Raw genomic sequence first — 17658 nt, 5'->3', positions numbered from 1 at the left:
GTATGGCATGATGGCCTGGTGTACAAACTACAACGCTACAATCTTCCCAGCTACCTGGTGAAAATCATCAACAATTACCTGTCGGCAAGGACATTCCGGGTCTCAATCAGCGGAGCGAGTTCCAATGCGCACAACATCGTCGCAGGCGTCCCCCAGATCAGTATCCTCGGACCCCTGCTGTTTAACCTGTTCACCTCCGACATGCCAGAACCTCCAGAAGGTGGCATTCTATCTTTGTTCGCAGATGACACCTCCATCGTCTACAACGGTAGAGTGATCAGAGCGCTAGTGGCAAAACTCCAACGAGGCCTGGATGCCCTGACAAAGTACCTCACCAGCTGGAAGATCTGTATCAACGCGGCGAAGACCCAGGTCATCATTTTCCCCCACTCCAAATCCCCTACACTTGTTCCGCCTGGGGACTGTAAAATCATTCTCAATGGCACGACTGTGGAATGGGCCAATGAGGCCGACTACCTTGGCTGGACCCTCGACAGCAAGCTTATTTTCAGGCAACAGGTTGACAAAACGGTGACAAAGTGTAACGTCTTGTTGAAACTACTGTACCCTTTGATCAACCGCCGGTCGTCATTGTCCCTGAAAAATAAGCTTGCTGTCTACAAGCAAATCATCCTCCCTGTGATGAAATATGGCATGTCGGTCTGGGAGAGGAGCGCTAAAACCCACCACCTAAAACATCAACGGGTCCAAAACAAGCTCCTGAGGATGATCCTGAACACCCCTCCCAGGACAAGAACATCGGAGGTCCACCGTCTGGTCGGGATAAAAACCTTACATGAACGCTTTAGTGAGAGTAAAGAAAAGTTTAGGCCCCGTTGCTTGCATTCGAATCAGGCTCCAATTAGGGCGCTAGTTTCAATCTAGGATAACAAATTTTTATTGTAAATATTAGTGTACATAGTAGTTAGGTTATCAAATTATAAAAACACACTAGCGCCTCCTAAAGGCCGTCATGATATATCATATCTTAAAACTTTAACAATATAAACAAAAAAAAAATCAAATTGAAGTTGGAGGGCCAAGCCGGCCGAGCACTGTACATGTAAAAAAATAATTGTAGAACAGAAAATGAAACAATAAAGAAGAATTTTACTACTACTACTACGCGCGCGAGCCATTTTGATCGGGATTCAACAGAGAGCGGTTCGACATTCGATGCAGCGGAGCGGACACAGCAGCACGAAGGAGTGGGTGGCAATGCTGAAAATTTATTTCTACTTTTGGAGGCTTAGCGAAACATCATCAAGTGGCGATCGGACAGTTGCAACGCAAGTTGTTGACTAGCGATTGGATGCAGTTAGTTATTGGACAGAAGGCGCATTGGGAAAACAAAACTGGTTCTTCTCAGGACCAACATTTTATGGAAAGAGTTAATCGCGAAAATGGACTGTTTCGGTGGCATCGGGTTTGGCATGGTAGCTTGGTTGCTGTTAGAGATTCCATCCGTTCAAATTTACTGCATCATCTCCCTTCGACGCGCTATCAAATTCGCTATTTACGATTGAGTTTCCCGAACAGCACAAGTTGGACAAAAATGGTTGCAGCAACTTGATTGTGACTAAATCCGGTCACATATATGTTGCAATAACCTATGTGGAACATGTGTGCTGCTAGGGTTTGTACTTTGAAGAAAGTTTATTTCGGATAGTCGGATTAACCTTTTTTGTATAAAATCAATGAAGACGCCACCTCTGTGGAAACTATCTACAGCAACCACCCATCGGTGAACGTCGCTCGGACAGACAGATGCCAAGAGATAATGTTTGGTGATATAAAGAAACTTCGTCTTGAGTCATATTTCTGTTGTTACTCTTCGCAACTATACGCATCTTAAATAACCAACAGCTCATAACCAAATTAGATTCTTAGAATTTGTCATTCTCTGAACGGTCCGTTGTCTGCTGCGGAATTCCGATCAAAATGGCTAGCGCGCGCCGGAAGGCAGCTTTCTTATATCTAATGAAGTAATTTCATTAGCCCCGCCCCTTCAATAATCGTTATGAGTGCACATTATATTTACAACCATAGAGATCACAAAGGGGCGGGGCTAACGGGCCTAATTGATTGAATACAAGAAAGCTGCTTTCCGGCGCGCGCGAGCTATATTGCTCGGGATTCCGCGGAAAGAGCGGAATAAGCGGTTCGACAAAATTTGATGCAGCGGAGCGGACACAGCAGCATGAAAGCGTGGATAGCAGTGGCAATGCTGAAAATTAATTCCAAATGGTGGAGGCTTAGCGAAAAATCATCAAGTGGCGGTCGGACAAATTCAACGCAAGGTGCTGACAAGCGTTTGGATACAGTGAGTTATTGGAAAACTTAGCATTGAGAAAATAAAATTGGTTCTTCTCAGGACCAGCATTTTATAGAAAGAAAGAGTTAATTGCGAAAATGGATTGTTTCGGCGGCATTGGGTTTAGCGTGGTAGCTTAGCTGCTGTTAGTGATTCCATCCGTTCAAATTAATTGCATCATCTCCTCCGCCGCGCTATCAAATTTGCTATTTACGATTGAGTTTTGCACTTTGAAGAAAGTTCATATCGAATTGTCGGATCAACCTTCTTTTTGGAGGACACCATCCTCGAAAATGGCCGAAATAAAGGAGAAATAAACAGAATCAGAAGTGGCGTGAAACCAAACGCAAATATATTTATTTGCAACGTTTGGTTGTCGCCCGCGATGTAAGCGTACGTGTCAAAGTAAGGATTGTGATGTCCCCGACTGAAAGCCAGTCGAGTGGCTTCAGCGGCCGATGAGTCATGTTAACTCAAAGTCCATCCAACAACATCCAAACGAATAATTAAGTATAGCTTTCAACTCCCAGGACCGATATCAACCAAATTTTGTACACATATTCACTCTGATGAGACGATTTTATTTTGTAAGTAATTTGGGGAAGCGTGAGGGAGGAGTATTGCTCAGAAAACGGACAACTCAGTGTAACTTCTGTACCCCTGGACCGATTTCAACCAAATTTTGACTAAAGGCAGAAGTCAGATGGAAGTTGAAAAAGAAAAAAGTTGCATTGTTGAATTGTGTTTTGAAATACAATCAATAATGGGAAACTTTCTCCCGAAAAATCTAATGGATTACTCTGAAGTAAAAGTCTAAATTATGTGAGGCTACTTTGGATTTTACCAGTAGTTCTTTTGTGTTGAGTTGGAAAAGTTTCTTCTAGGTTTTCTACTTAATCTTGAAAACTTTTCGGTATTTCCACTTTGACTTTACATTCTTTGGAGATTCCACGGAAAAATAATCTTTGAAACTTGTATAGCATCTTTTTTGGAAAATGCACAAGAAAATCTTTAAAACAAATTCTCGCGAAATTATTTCGAATTTCAGCCTTGATTTTTTTGTTTGGCCTTTCCAGAAATTCAGGGAAATTCTGAAGAAATTTACTTTGAAAATCGAAACAATTTTCCGAGAAATTTAAATTTTAAGTCTTTATCTGGGAAATTCTGAAGAAATTTACGTTGAAATTCGAAATAATTTCCCGAGAAAATTTTAAAGAATTTCTTGTGCAATTTCCAAAGAAGCTTCTAAAGGAAATTTTCTTTGAATCTCCACGGGACTGTCTCCGGAACTTGCAAGGAGAATTTTACGAAATATCCATAAGAGAAACCCTTCGGAATTTCCGCAAAAAATATTCGAAAAAGTCCATGGGAATTCCTTCTGAATATTTTCGGAATTTCTGCGAGATATTCTGTGACTCTACGGAATGTCCGTGGATTTTTTTTTTGGTGTTTTCACAGCAATTTCTTTGGAATTGTCATTGAAATTTCTTGGGAACTTCCAGAAAATTGTTCAAAATTTCCCCCAATAGCACATGCTAACAAAAATCCTATTATATGATTCGATTATCTTTCAAATATTAAGCTGTTTGCAAGTGAATAAGTTCAGAAAAATTAACTATATGATTTTGATGCTTGTGTGAAAAGTGATCAAAATTATAGCGTTTAGTGAACTCAACTCAAAATCAACGAAAATTCATATGGGACTAATAAGCGATTCAGGGCAGTATAGTGAAACTTGGTATATATCAATGGTTTGCGGGTGTTCAACAACAGATGTCTGCGACACACCGATACACAGAGCCGATAGCAAGTGAAATTCTGGAACTTATATGAGGCTTGATCGACCAAACCATAAGTAGCGACGGGGACGGAATCTACGAATATTATTAGTAGGCCATGGGCCATCCATGAAGTTTATATTATTGATCAACATCTAAAGCTTTTCAAAATCTGATCAATAGAAAATTACAAAAAATAATCAAAATACCTCGTCTAAAGGCGGGCTTGGGCATTAGAGGGTTAAGCTTTTGCTGTAATAAAGCGTAAGTTGCAGGACAATATTTTCATTGCCAAATTGCCTTTCTCTTTTGAAGGGAAGTGACAAGTAGTGCGATTGTTTATCGCACTATATCACCTTAATTTAGATATTCTCATTGTTACCTTTTGCTTTTTACGCTGTTCTGTTAATGTTATGATTGTCACTTTATCCGGAGCCGGAAAATTTTAAAGACACGCTTTTATTGCAGCAAGAATATGATATGATAGAAATAAATCGATTGGAAACTTCCACTCACCTAACTTAATGGGAAATGATTCATAAAAACTGTATCCTTAGGATCCTCTATAATAGATGAAAAACAACCAACTCAAACCGGACTACACGGTTCGTTGGTGATCTGCTCGCAGCGTTGACTGGCGACGTTGATTTGCGCTTGCGGCAGCAATGGAGATCGGCTGTGTTTATTGTTGAAGTGGATCGATCCAAAACGCGTCCGTTCCTGCAACAACTTATCCGCTTTTTCTCTCTCACACACTATCTTCTCTATGCCTGGTTGAACAAATTCGATATCACGACCAAACAATCATAATCCGGACACTTGTCTTCCCACTGATTCACCTTCCCTTAAACGGGCCCACACTCTTGCTTCTCTTTGTTTTCGCAAACACTTTTCTTCCACTCCTCACTCAAACCCAACTATAAATTGATCATAAGATCACACAACTTCTTCTTTCTGGCTCTGCCTTTTTCTGCTGATCAAATTTTCAGGTTTAACATCGGAGGCGCTCGCGCTCGTGTTGGTGATGGCCGCTCACTTGTGCACTACTTTCTTCGGGTTACTTCCAGAGCTTCTCTTATTTCTATCTCTTCTGCACTGCACTTCTCAAGGGAACACACCACCAAAAAATACGGAGACCTGAATGAACGGAAAGCACGTAAGAAATGAAAACGTAAGAGATGCAATTTTGTGGCGACATCAACTGGCTGCAAGAGACTGAACCAGCTGCAGGCTGCAGCTCTCGACTTTTGGTTGCTGTCTGTAATTCACTGACTAACTACTGATGTGGCGGGTTGCATTATGTGGAAAGAACATCCAAGTTCCAGTAGCAGCAGCAGCAGATTATGCTTGGAAATGGTTGAAACAATAGCTGAAGAGGTAAATTTCTAATCTAGAGAGCAAGAGATGTGTCAGCATGAGCTTATTAAAAAAAACAAGCATAATTTTTCAAAACAACGTACGTAACAATTATAAAGATTCAAGAAATCCTTTGGAGAAAGTTGGCATACCTTTTTTTAAAACGGCAAACGGTTCCTGTGATGAAGCTTTACTTGCCATTACTTTGTCAACTGTGGAAGTGCTTAATGAACACTAAGCTGCGAGGCGGCAATGTCCCAGTGGGGGATGTAATGCCAATGAATAAGAAGAAAGCTTCATCACGCCTGTTTCCTATTAGAGTGAAAATAATCGAGAATGAAGCCGTTATATGAATGTTTGTTTACCATCCTTACAATGTGTGGTATTTTTTTCATGTCTGTTTTGGTGAGACATGACAAAAAAAACAGGCGCCACATTCCTTGTTTTGATAAAACTTCTACTAAGTGAATCATACAAATGTCGATAAAGTTGTACATCTTTTTCTTCTTTTTCAATGGCTCTACAATCCAACTGGAATTTGGCCTGCTTTTCAACTAAATATTCTGTTGGCATTTCCTCAGTTATTAATTGAAAGCTTTTCTATGCCCGCCATTGCATGAGTTTGTATCTTGTGTAGCAAGCACAATGGATATACTATACCCAGGGTGGCGAGAAAGTTTCCAACCCGAAAACATCCTATACCGGTCCGAGAATCGAACTCGCCATCTCCGAATTGAAGATACCGAGCAGCATTTCTACGATATGAAGCGATTGTGGTCAGGGGGCTACGCCCAAATGGCATAACAAGTTGAATGGCCAGGAGCCATTCGGCATAAAGGCCATTTGACATAACGACCGTTTAGCATAATAAGGAAAAAATAGTCAATGATTTTAGGGTCATTTGGCATAATGACCATTTGGTATAAAATTAAAAGTATTTTAAAAACTCTAGGCAGAAGCTCGATTTATATCCTACGATTTACATTTACATCATTAGCTCATTTGTCTTATTCCGATCGTATGCGTAGAAAAGAAATCATATACGCTTCGACTTTTGCGTTCTTTTGAAAAATGGATCATCTAGTCTTCTACCTTTTTCCGTACTTTTGAAGAAGGGGTTATTTACGCTTTTGCCTTTTTTTTCGGGCGAATGCGTACTTAAAAAAAGGGATCATCTACTCTTTTGCCTTAATCCGGGCAAATACATACTTTTAGAAAATGAGCCATCTACTCTTTTGCCTTTTTCCGGGCAAATGCATACTTTTAAAGACGGAGTCATCTACTCTTTTGCTTTTTTCCGGGAAAATGCATACTTTTAAAAAAGGAGATATCTACTCTTTTGCTTATGTGCACAATATGTGACGGATCTCCGCCAAGGTTTCCACCGGTACGCAGTTTCATAAATATGAAAAAAAAAATGCAACATTCCTCCAAGGATTCCGACGGGAATTCTCCAAGGATTTCGATGCGAATTATTTAGTAATTCCAACTGGAGTTATTCAGGGAATCCGACGAGAATGTCCCAGAAATTCCAATAAGAATCTTCAAGAGATTCCGAATGGAATCCTCCAGGAATTCTAACGAGAATCCTCCAGGAATTCCTGCGAAAATATTTCAGGTATTTGAATGTTACAGGATTTCGGACGGGAATATTCTGACGGAAATGTTTCAAGGATTCCAATGAGAATCTTCTTCTAGAGACTCCGAATGGAATAATCCAGGAATTCCGACGGCAATGTTCCAGAGATTCCGTCAGAAATCCTCCAGGAATTCCAACGTAAATGTTCAAGGATTTCGTAGGCAATGTTCCAGGAATATAGAAGCAAATCGTCGAAGGAATCCGAAGCAATCCGTCGAAAGATCCCGGAGCAAACCATCAAAGGACTCCAAATCAATCCTCCAGGGATTCCGAAAAGAATCCTCCAGCGATTCCGCAGGGAATTTCCCAGGGAGGTTGAAGCAACTCGTTGAAGTATTCCGAAGCAAATCATCGACTTACTCGACTAGTCGAGTCAAGTACGAGACACTGAAGACGGCCTTACTGTTGAGGTCGAAATACGTATCTGTCAAGGTACAATTAAGTGGTGGAATTAAATGGGATTGTACAAACTCGTCTTATGACTAGGGAGTTGTCTAATGTTTTTCATAGCTTCCGTGCACACACACATACTGACAGCCAGACATTTGCTGAGCTCGTCAAGCTAAGTCGACTGGTATATAGCACTGTGGGACTCCGAAGCTTCTATGAAAAATTCTTTTTTGGAGTAAAATGATTGCTTTTCGGTACAACCTGGTTGTGGTCGGTACAACCTGGTTTCGGTACAACCTGGTTGAGAAAGGCAAAAAAAGTTTAATGTCGGACAACCGTTATGTAATACATACTGCCCCCATTCGCTGACATAAAAGTTCCAAGTCAGTTTTCTACAACTTCAGTAATTTGCCGTTGATTTTTTTCAAATTCGTTCTAAGTAGAGAAATTGAAAAAAAAAATGTAATTTTTCTGAAAATTTGACATATTATTTTTTATTTGTATAAATTGCTCTAGGACTATTGAACTAGACGAGCTCGGTGGTCTAGTGGCTACCGCTACTGCCTTGTAAGCAGGAGGTCATGGGTTGAATTCCAGGCTCGTCCCTTTCCTACTTTGTATTTCTATCTTAGTTCTTTCCGTGTTTCACGTTCTACCAAAACGATTCCTATTGTTATAACCTTCCATACAATCCCAAAACCTCCCGTGGCATCTATGAGAGGTCGTAGAGTTCTCTGCATTTTTCTAGGTGTCCAACTAACCTTCCTTCCCCCTTTCCACAAGTGGGTTTTGATATTTAAATTTCTAGAACAAAGCCTACTGTATTTTATGAGTTTTTTTAAATAGGAGGTAATTTTAAGCTAATTTCTGGAAAGAAAATCAAAATTGACATGGAACCCTTATGTGTATCTAGGCAGCATACCTCATTTTCATTCCATAATCTTTAGAATAATAACTTATTTATATGAAAAAAGTTATCGAAACAATCTAGGACAGAATATTGTTTATTGAAATCATCTTCCTTGTGCATGCTACAAAAATACATGGTACATTGTACAATTGCAGAAAAAGTGACCAAATAGTGACTTCTGTATGAAGTTTTGAACCGGGTATAGATCTACAAGTTGCATTAGCATTGTAACGGTATAATTCGTAGATTACTATATTTTGTTGTTTAATATGAGCTCGAAGATTTCTGTATAAAAAGAATGATACAAAATGATCTAATTGATCCCTAGCTGGTGAACTATTTGGACTTACAAAGCTTATAAATCTTTGGTAGGACCATTTGTTTGAAAAATATAAAGTAATTTAAATAATGAAGAAATTTAAAAAATACGATGTTATCTGTTAAACTAAGGTTTAATAACAAATTACAAAGAAGTTTTTGAGATAATGAACTCGACGTAGCATTCAGAGCAAAATTTTGAAAATCCAATAAAACTATGGTCTCTTATTAGAATTCCAGAAGTTTCTAAATGGGAGACTTTAGTATTAAAGTTATTATCAATTCAGTAGAAAACCTAAATAGGCTATTAGCGAAGTTAGATTTTTCTCACAATCTGTACGCTAAACCTAACTTCGGAAGTGGGTCGCTGTTTTCATTTGTTGATGCGCTATACAGCGCACCACTTCCGAAATTAGATTTAACGTATGGATTGTGAGAAAAATTCAACTTCGCTGGCGGCTAATTCGGTTTTCTACTGAATTGGTAATAAATAAACATGGGTGGCCAAATAATCACGAGTTAAAAAACATCATTCAAATCTAATCAATTTTTTGTTTTATTTAAGACTTTAAGACCAATTTATTCACCTCTACACTCGTTTTTTGTAGTACTGGGAGGTAGTTCCTGGGGGAAACGATGGCGGAGCCCAAGGGAGTGTAGTCGGTATTACCGGTACGGTCGAGTCCGACACTCCAGCACACTTCCGTGTGGTAGTTTGGCAACTACAATGCACGTGTGCTGGGTTAGTGTGTAAATGCATTCTCCCTTGTAAAAAAAACACACATACACACGGACAGACAGACATTTGTTCAGCTCGACGATACCAATCGATATAACATCAAGGGTCTCCGGGACTTCTATAAAAAGTTCGATTTTGGAGTTAAATGATAGCCTTTCGGTACAACTTTGTTGTACGAGAAAGGCAAAAATGTAATATTTTGAAATAAATTCAATCAAAAATTTTTGAATTTGGTTGCTTGTGCCAGAATTACTTCTGACATAACTTCTCTACATTTTTTTCGCCACTTATCTCGAAGGGCCGCAATGCAGATTTAGGAATCATCAATAGATTTAACAACCATTCAATAATCATAATGTACATTCAATGACGCCCTTATTGCTCATTTTTCTCCCTGACATTGAAAAACATCAAACATCATTGTCATGTGATGAAATTGAAGATGTTCCCTAACTTTTACACCGGAGAGTATTGACGTTCATCAACATACGTGGTTATGGTTCCAATACTTCTCAGTTCTGTACTCTTTACTTGAGATTAGCCTTTCGCATTTTAACAAATTCCATTCGTGAAGAAAAAGATCATAGTTGACATGAATCGGAAACAACCTCACGATTTTCACAACATACTTGGAACTTCTTTGGTGCATATTTTCAAGATTTAATATATTGCTACCAATATATATTGCTACCATTTGAGTTGGTTGATAATAATACAAATAGAAATTACAAATGATTTTTATTCTGAACTTTTTTACCACAAGCAAAGCAAAAATAGTGACTAGTGATCATTTTCCAAAAAAATAGTGAATTTAGTGACTTTTGGATGCAAATCTCGGGTACTTTTTCAAAACGGCGTATGTCGCAAATTGTAAACAAACCCGTTTTTAACAGCATGTGGCATCAAATTCATCTAAAAATGTGTATATCTTCAAAGCTACATGAAAATGTGTTTTTAAAAATGTAAATCAATTTTTTGCAAAACGGTGTAACATCATTGTTGAAAATATTGCACATACACCGCTTAGCAGAAAATGTACTTTAAAAAGTTTTTTCGAACAACTAAATAGTTTAAAACGTGCGTCTGCTTGTACTTTTTCATCACTGATTTCAAAATTAAGCATGTTGCTTGAATATTCTGATTTTCGTTAAGAAAAACATTTTACGTTGTTTTTCTGCAGCAAATGTTGTTACGTCGTGTTGTAAGTGTTGCAATTTTTTGTCGCATGTGCGTGAAACGTTTCAACTTGACGCAACATTTCGACGTATCAACAATGCAGCGTACGGAGCAGCGTAACATTTCGACGAAAGTAGCATGACCTCGGTCATGCTGACGTATCAAAACGACGTATGTGATTTATCTGTTGCAGAACGTTGTAACATATATTTTTATCAAAATAACTGAAATGTTCATACGCAGTGCAGATTTCAGGGTCAGTGACGATGAACCTTTTCATAATGTATCGTTGAGGTGTATTCAATTGCAATAAAAATGATTAGTTTCTAAATAGGAATAAAAATGAAATCTGAAAACTTCCAAGCTCATTTTCTCAGCTTGATCAAAATGTTACATACGCCGATTTGAAAAAGTTCCCGAGAAATAGTTACTTTTTAGTGACTAGACTCAAAATAGTGACCAAGTCCCTAAAAAGTGACTCGCTACCAGGCCTAGAATCTTGAAATAAGTGCCATATCTGTTAATGACTTCATTAAAGATAGTCTTGGAATTATCCAAGTAATATGGCGTGTATTATACGAGTGCAGAACCCAGGGGCCTCATTGCGCATCTCCTTTCGACAGCTCAGAATCCACACAATGTTTGTACATTCCACAAAATAGTTTTCCGGGAAATGTAGCATTCCGAAATATTTCATATTATTTTTATTTAATAGGTAATCTAAACAGACTATTAGTGTACAAGAGGCAAAAAACACCAATTCGCGAAGGAAGATAAGAACCCGACACGTGCATGACACTCGATCGCACGAATCACATCAAACCCCTCGGTGTAGTCCTGGACTCCGAGCTAATATTTAAGCAGCACATCTCGTACGCTGTTGATAAAGCTTCTAGGACATTGGGATTCATATTTGGGATTGCCAAGAATTTTTCCAACATCTATTGCATGAAAGCCATCTACTGTTCTCTTGTGTGTTCTACTCTGGAGTACTGCTCTGCAGTTTAGGGCCCAGCATACAACAATGGCGCAGAGCGAATCGAATCGATCCAACCACGGTTCTTGAACAGATAGGTTTGAATGTTCCTCAGGGTCGCATAGAGCCTGTTGATGTTGTGAAAAATAAACAAATAATAATTTTAAGATATGTAGTTAGAAGGAATGGAGCATTATAATCTCAAAAGTTTATGTACACATACAAGGCCATATTAGAACATAAATGACTATTTTGTATACGGCGAATTTGAGCAAAACTGATTACTATCTATACAGGACAGTTCTGCTTTTATTGACATTAAGGAATTCGCACAAATTTGTAGACGGTGTAAGCCTGGACTATTGTATGAGAGTACAATCACTTTCATTCTTTACCATTAAGGTGGCTCAAAAAACACTTTTTCAAATTTTTTGATGGGCCGCCCTCTTATTCTGTTCAATTTGATGCCCTGATGCTCTGGACAAAATTTCAGCCAAATCGGTCAACGTTTGGGCAGTGTTAAACTCGTTGGAAGTTTATATGAAAAAATGTATGCAGAAACATCCAAAAATAGTGATTTGCAGTTGGACGGCACAATTTACGATCAAGAACCATGATACTCATTCAATTCGTGTAAAATAAAATACAGAATGGTATGCTGAAAACCGCGAGAAGATTAGAGTTTATTACGCAAAGATATTAGCATTTTACTGGAGTGTTGTAGGGGTGAATTTATTTCTTTTCAAAGGTAAAAGAAACGAAATTTGCTCAAACCCCACTGCAGAGAAATGCTAATAACTTAACCGGGCAAACTCGAATCTTCTCGCGGTTTTCTGCATAACATTCTGTATTAAATTCTCCAAGATCTGAATGAGTATCATAGTTCTTCATCGTAAGTTGTGTAGTCCAGCTGCAATTTACTGGTTTTGGATGTTTCTGCATACATTTTTCCATATAAACTTCCAACGAGTTTAGCACTGGCCAAACGTTGACCGATTTGGCTGAAATTTTGTCCAGAACATCAGGCCATCAAATAGAACCGAATAAGAGGGCGGCCCATCACAAAAATTGAACAAAGTTTTTCCCATACTAATTTGAGCCACCCTATTTACCATATATATTGATTAGGGCCTAATCACTATCTCTTAAATGGAAGCAATACACTCTCCAATAGTCGAGATCTGTCCTGGCCACGCCCTTGTGAATGCTGAGGAAGGGGATGGATGATTAGTTGGACACCTACTTAAGAAAGATGAAGAGAACTCTACGACCTCGTGAGTTTTTTTTTTTTTTGAAAATTACAGTAGGAATCGTTTTGGTAGAACGTGAAACAATTAAGATAAAAATACAAAGTAGGAAAGGGATGAGCCTGGAATTGATCCCACAACCTGCTGACCAACCACGACCTACCACTGAAGCGGTAACCACTAGACCACCGAGCTCGTTATGGTTGATAAATCCATATATTAACTTGTTGTCGTTGAAAATAAACAAACAATTACATCCTTCATTTTTTAATTTTCCAAACTTTACCCTAAAAGCACACGGCTATCCCTTTTTTGTAATATTTGTACAGAGTTGTGGATGATCAAAATAATTTTGCTTTAAAAAGCCAGATAAGCCTATTAGCTTAAACACGACCAATAATATTATTAATCAATTCACCTTTCCCATAGTACCTGATAAGCATTCACATAAAAAATTCCCTTCAAAACATTTTCCATAACAAAAGCCACCAATTCAGATAGGTAAGCCACCAATCCACTTTCGCCAGGATATTATCAGAAACGATTCTACCGTTGTGATCACTATCGTCCTGACCGAGATTCTTCGTTTTTTTTTGCACACACGCACTTGCCACACTCTTCTCTTCAGCAGTTCCACGTCTCTGTACTGGAACCGTTTTCCCTTCTTTTTTTACTGCTGCTGCTGCTACTGCTCCGTCGTCCGTTTGTCGATCGATTAGCTGCTCTTGTTTGCTGGGTTTTCCTTTAGCATAGGAAAAGTGAATGAAAAAAAAATATTTCACTTTTCCTAGCAGTTCGTCACTTCCATGCAAATCTGGAGACATATGCATATTTCCTGAGCATTTTCCGTAATTTATTGACTAACTTTGAGGTCGTCCTTTAAGGCACTAGTCCCCTAATTGCAAATATTTTTAAAGCCACTATAATAATTGCGAGGACCGTCGTGGTGGAAAAGGGAATCCCTCTCGACACAAGAAACACGGACACGGCGCAGGGGCCGAAGCGAAGAAGCACACACACGACGAGGTAGGAAAAAGACGACCTAAACTGATGCACCCCAGTCGAGCCAATGCTCACCGGAAGTCATCCGTTTTTACCGTAGTTATCACGCTGAAACACTGCCACACCGAATGGACCAAGCCTTACACCGGAAAAACGTGAAAAATGAACCGAAAATTACCGAACAATCCGCACTTGCAAATTGGATGTTCAATCTCAAACAATGGCTGACATATTGGAAGTGCCTGAGCTGCCGTGAGAGACTATTTTTTTGTTGCGTGACCCGCGAGAGGCGCCTCGAGCTAGGCGAAACCGAGCGATCAAAATGGCAGCGAGCGAAAAGTCACAGATGATGAAATGATAAACTACTCGAAGAACGAAATTAACTAATTTTTTCATAGCATATTTCATAAATGTCGCTTAATGCCGTTTATTTGGCTTACCAACCATAAAAATAAGTGATGAAAAGGCATCGTTTACAAAATTTTCGATCATTTATAGCATAAATTAAGATTTTCAAATATGCACATTTTGTCTGTACCTACTAGTATTATCTATTGTCAGATTTTCTGGATATGATACACTGCGCGGCGTTTGTAATGTTCCCAAATGGGTACTTGCACAAAACTTCACGCGGCGAATTACTGTCGAAAGGTACGGCCGCGCCAAACGATACACCGCAATGCTATTCACTCATAAGAATCAAGTAAACGGGGTGCAGAAAGCGCGGCGGTACCTTTCATGAAGGGTTCGCCGCGTGCAATTTTGAGAAAATCAGGCAATATGAACTTGCAGCGAAATAGCACTCTCGTTACTCGCTCGGTACTCTCGCTTCCGAAAGGACTGTCAAAAAAGCGTCAACCGCGATTCGAAACGCGAGCTACTCAAACGATAAATAAATACAAAACGATGAGAACTCATTCCTACACATACACGGAGAAACTCAACTTGCCCATTATTTGGTACAGTAGACGTTCGATAACTGCAAGTCATTTAACTGCAATGCTTTTTAACTGCAATTCGATAGTTGCAACAGTTTTGCAGTTATCGGACCGCTAAACTTCAAACTGATGTCAAACTCAATGACAGCTGCATTGCGCTGCACATTTAGATGCACTTTTATTGCATCTGACGTCGATTGACAACCGTTTGACGTCTAGAATGCGTTGCAGTTATCGAACGGCATTCGTTAACTGAAAAGTAAACATTTTGCAGTTATCGAACGGCTACTGTATTGCTGTTCCAGAGATAACTTTCCCTTTTACGGTGCAACTTAAAAACTACCGCAACTGTCACTTCATACTTTTACTCAGATTTTTTGCATGGCATTCTGCGATGACAGCACCTAATATCTGAATTTTGTTTCAGTGTTTCGAAGATTTTCAAGCTGGCGGTAGAACTTTGACAGCTGCGGAAGAACTTCGCGGAATCCGCAAAATGGAAAATTTTGAAAAGATCCGCAATACTTTTGACGTAAACAACTACTAAGGGTCTGTCTCATTTGGAGAATTAAACTTAAAAGTGACAGTTCGAAAATTAAAAAATCACCCCGTCATAAGAATGGCTGGTGCTACCCAGCAATTCCAATAGGACATCGATGGAAAATGATTCGATATCTGTCAAAAGTAATCTTGCTCTGCGAGCAGGGTTATTTGATAATTATTGAAATGTCACTTTTAAGTTTAATTTCAGTTTAATTATCCAATTGAGACAGACCCTAATATTAAAATACAGTATTGCCTGATTTTCTCAAAATTGCACGCGGTGAACCCTTCATGAAAGGTACCGCCGCGCTTTCTGCAGCCCGTTTACTTGATTCTTATGGGTGAATAGCATTGCGGTGTATCGTTTGCCGCGGCCGTACCTTTCGACAGCCATTCACCGCGTGAAGTTTTGTGCAAGTAGTACCCATTTGGGAACATTACAAACGCCGCGCAGTGTATCATATCCAGAAAATTTGACAATAATCGTTCGCTAATGGTCCAATGCACCGAATGAACACAATGACGTTTGAGCGATGCGCTGTTTACTAAAAATGAACACTTGAATGAACTCGATGAATGAAAAAGTATTCATTCTTAGTAAACAGCGCACCGCTTAAACGTCAATGATGAACTCGGTGCATTGGACCATTGGGGCACGACCAAAAGATATTTTAGTTACTAGATAAATAATGTCGCTGTCGTCGCTGTCCGGAACATCTTTTGCTGGCGAGGATAGGGAAGCTAAATGTCAAAGAAGGAAAATCCATACGATTTGACAGGTATGTACCACACATGTTTCGGACAGCAGAACAAAGAGAACCGGAGCGACAATCTTTATCTAGTAACTAAAATATCCTTTGCACGACCTCACCCCAACTAGCGAATGCCGTTCGCTAATTGGGGCGTTTTGACAAGCGTCAATGTTGTTTACTTTTTGCATTGATCAAAGGAAAATTTTACGCGCCAGGAAATATCGATCCCGCCAAACACGGAAACAAAACGTCAACGCGTTTTTGACATCACATTCTGACGTTTAGCTGCTTTTTAATTGGGTTTCACCCCAATTAGCGAACCCCCAACTAAAAAGCGCCTTAACTAGAAAAAACCCAACCAGCGAACGTTCACTGTATAATTGGGTTGTTTAGGGGTATCGATGTTTTTACATATTCTGAATCTGCACACAAAAAATAAAAATTGTTTTATTGAATATATGGCACTCTATAATCAAAAAGTGCTACATTTTGTTGAATATAAAAGCTATTTTTGCTAAAACGAAAGTTATTTGTTTAATTTAAAAGTGTTTTGCATTTCGTGTTACCGTAAATCTAAAAGTTCTTTCTTTCAAATCGAGAACTGTAGAAGTGTCAAATTAGAGAATCTCAACGGGACTTGCTGAACATAACAGAGGGGGGAAAACGGTTTGCAAGAACACTGGCCTTTCTGGAGGCCAAATTTAATCAAGATTAATAATTATTAATTTGTAAAAAGCCGATTGCTTCCAATACATGTATTCAACAGCAAACACTTCATTTCTAAATTCATTCAAATTTTGATATCTGATAGTTTATTAAATACATTAAAACAAAATTTGGAAAACTTTAAAATATATCTCACATTCACATTATTTTTGGACAAATTGAAATGCAAACTATCCATTGTGAGATTTCTTTTTAGTGCAGTGCACAGCAACAAAAATTGTAAAGTGCATCGACGTAATTTGAACGATGTACCGATTTTCCGATGTAATAGCAAAATTTAGATGCAAATTGACATCCTTTTGAATGTAATATCACGTCGCCTGGAAATTACAGTTTAACGGATTCATTCTTTCTCATTCCGTTACATTTGTGTGATATTATAATGTTAATACATTTAATATTACACAGTAAAACATGCAACCCAGCGTGTCAGATATTGTTATGTGCTATTACACAAATCGAGTGTAATATCACATTAAAAATTATGTGCTTTTCTCGCAACACTGCGTAATTAATGACTGCGCCTGGCAGGCTGGTGGCGTTTGCAGCTGCCATCTTGGCGATTCGTTTTGTGCCTTTTGTGCTGTTTTGGTGAAAATTAGTTTTTAAAATCAAAATTACAATGAAATTTGTCCTTCATCGCATCTAAATCGAATCCCACGCCATAGAGCAGAAAGAGAACTAGTAAGTATTAAGTATTTATTGCTAAAAAACGCCTAATTGAGAGATTTTTATACATTTTATCTAACGATATTTTTACCCCTTTTGTTTTTCCTTTATCTAGTGATTTTCGGTCCCATTCCAACATCGTTGAAGATTCCTCAATGCGGATGCGGATTTCATGGAGCGAAATT

General features: G+C 38.8%; 1 protein-coding gene across 5 annotated transcripts in view; it reads right to left on the bottom strand.

The window, feature by feature from the left end:
• The window catches only part of LOC134219513 (regulator of gene activity), an 87924-nt gene extending 73771 nt beyond the window's left edge, over positions 1 to 14153 (bottom strand). The window contains exons 1-2 of one of the 5 annotated variants that reach the window (XM_062698256.1): positions 14024 to 14153; positions 4609 to 5229 (exon numbers count right to left, since the gene is read on the bottom strand). The gene's annotated coding sequence lies outside the window, so the exon portion shown is untranslated. Of the gene's footprint in view, positions 1 to 4608; positions 5230 to 13708; positions 13732 to 13920 lie in introns of those variants that run through there. The other 4 variants (XM_062698255.1, XM_062698257.1, XM_062698259.1 and 1 more) reach the window with 4 other exon arrangements.
• Positions 14154 to 17658: the final 3505 nt, after the last annotated feature.

Source organism: Armigeres subalbatus, chromosome 3 (assembly GCF_024139115.2).
Source record: "Armigeres subalbatus isolate Guangzhou_Male chromosome 3, GZ_Asu_2, whole genome shotgun sequence".
Lineage (NCBI taxonomy): Eukaryota > Metazoa > Arthropoda > Insecta > Diptera > Culicidae > Armigeres > Armigeres subalbatus.
Note: the sequence above shows the minus strand (reverse complement) of the source record. Positions and strands in the feature narration are given on the sequence as shown.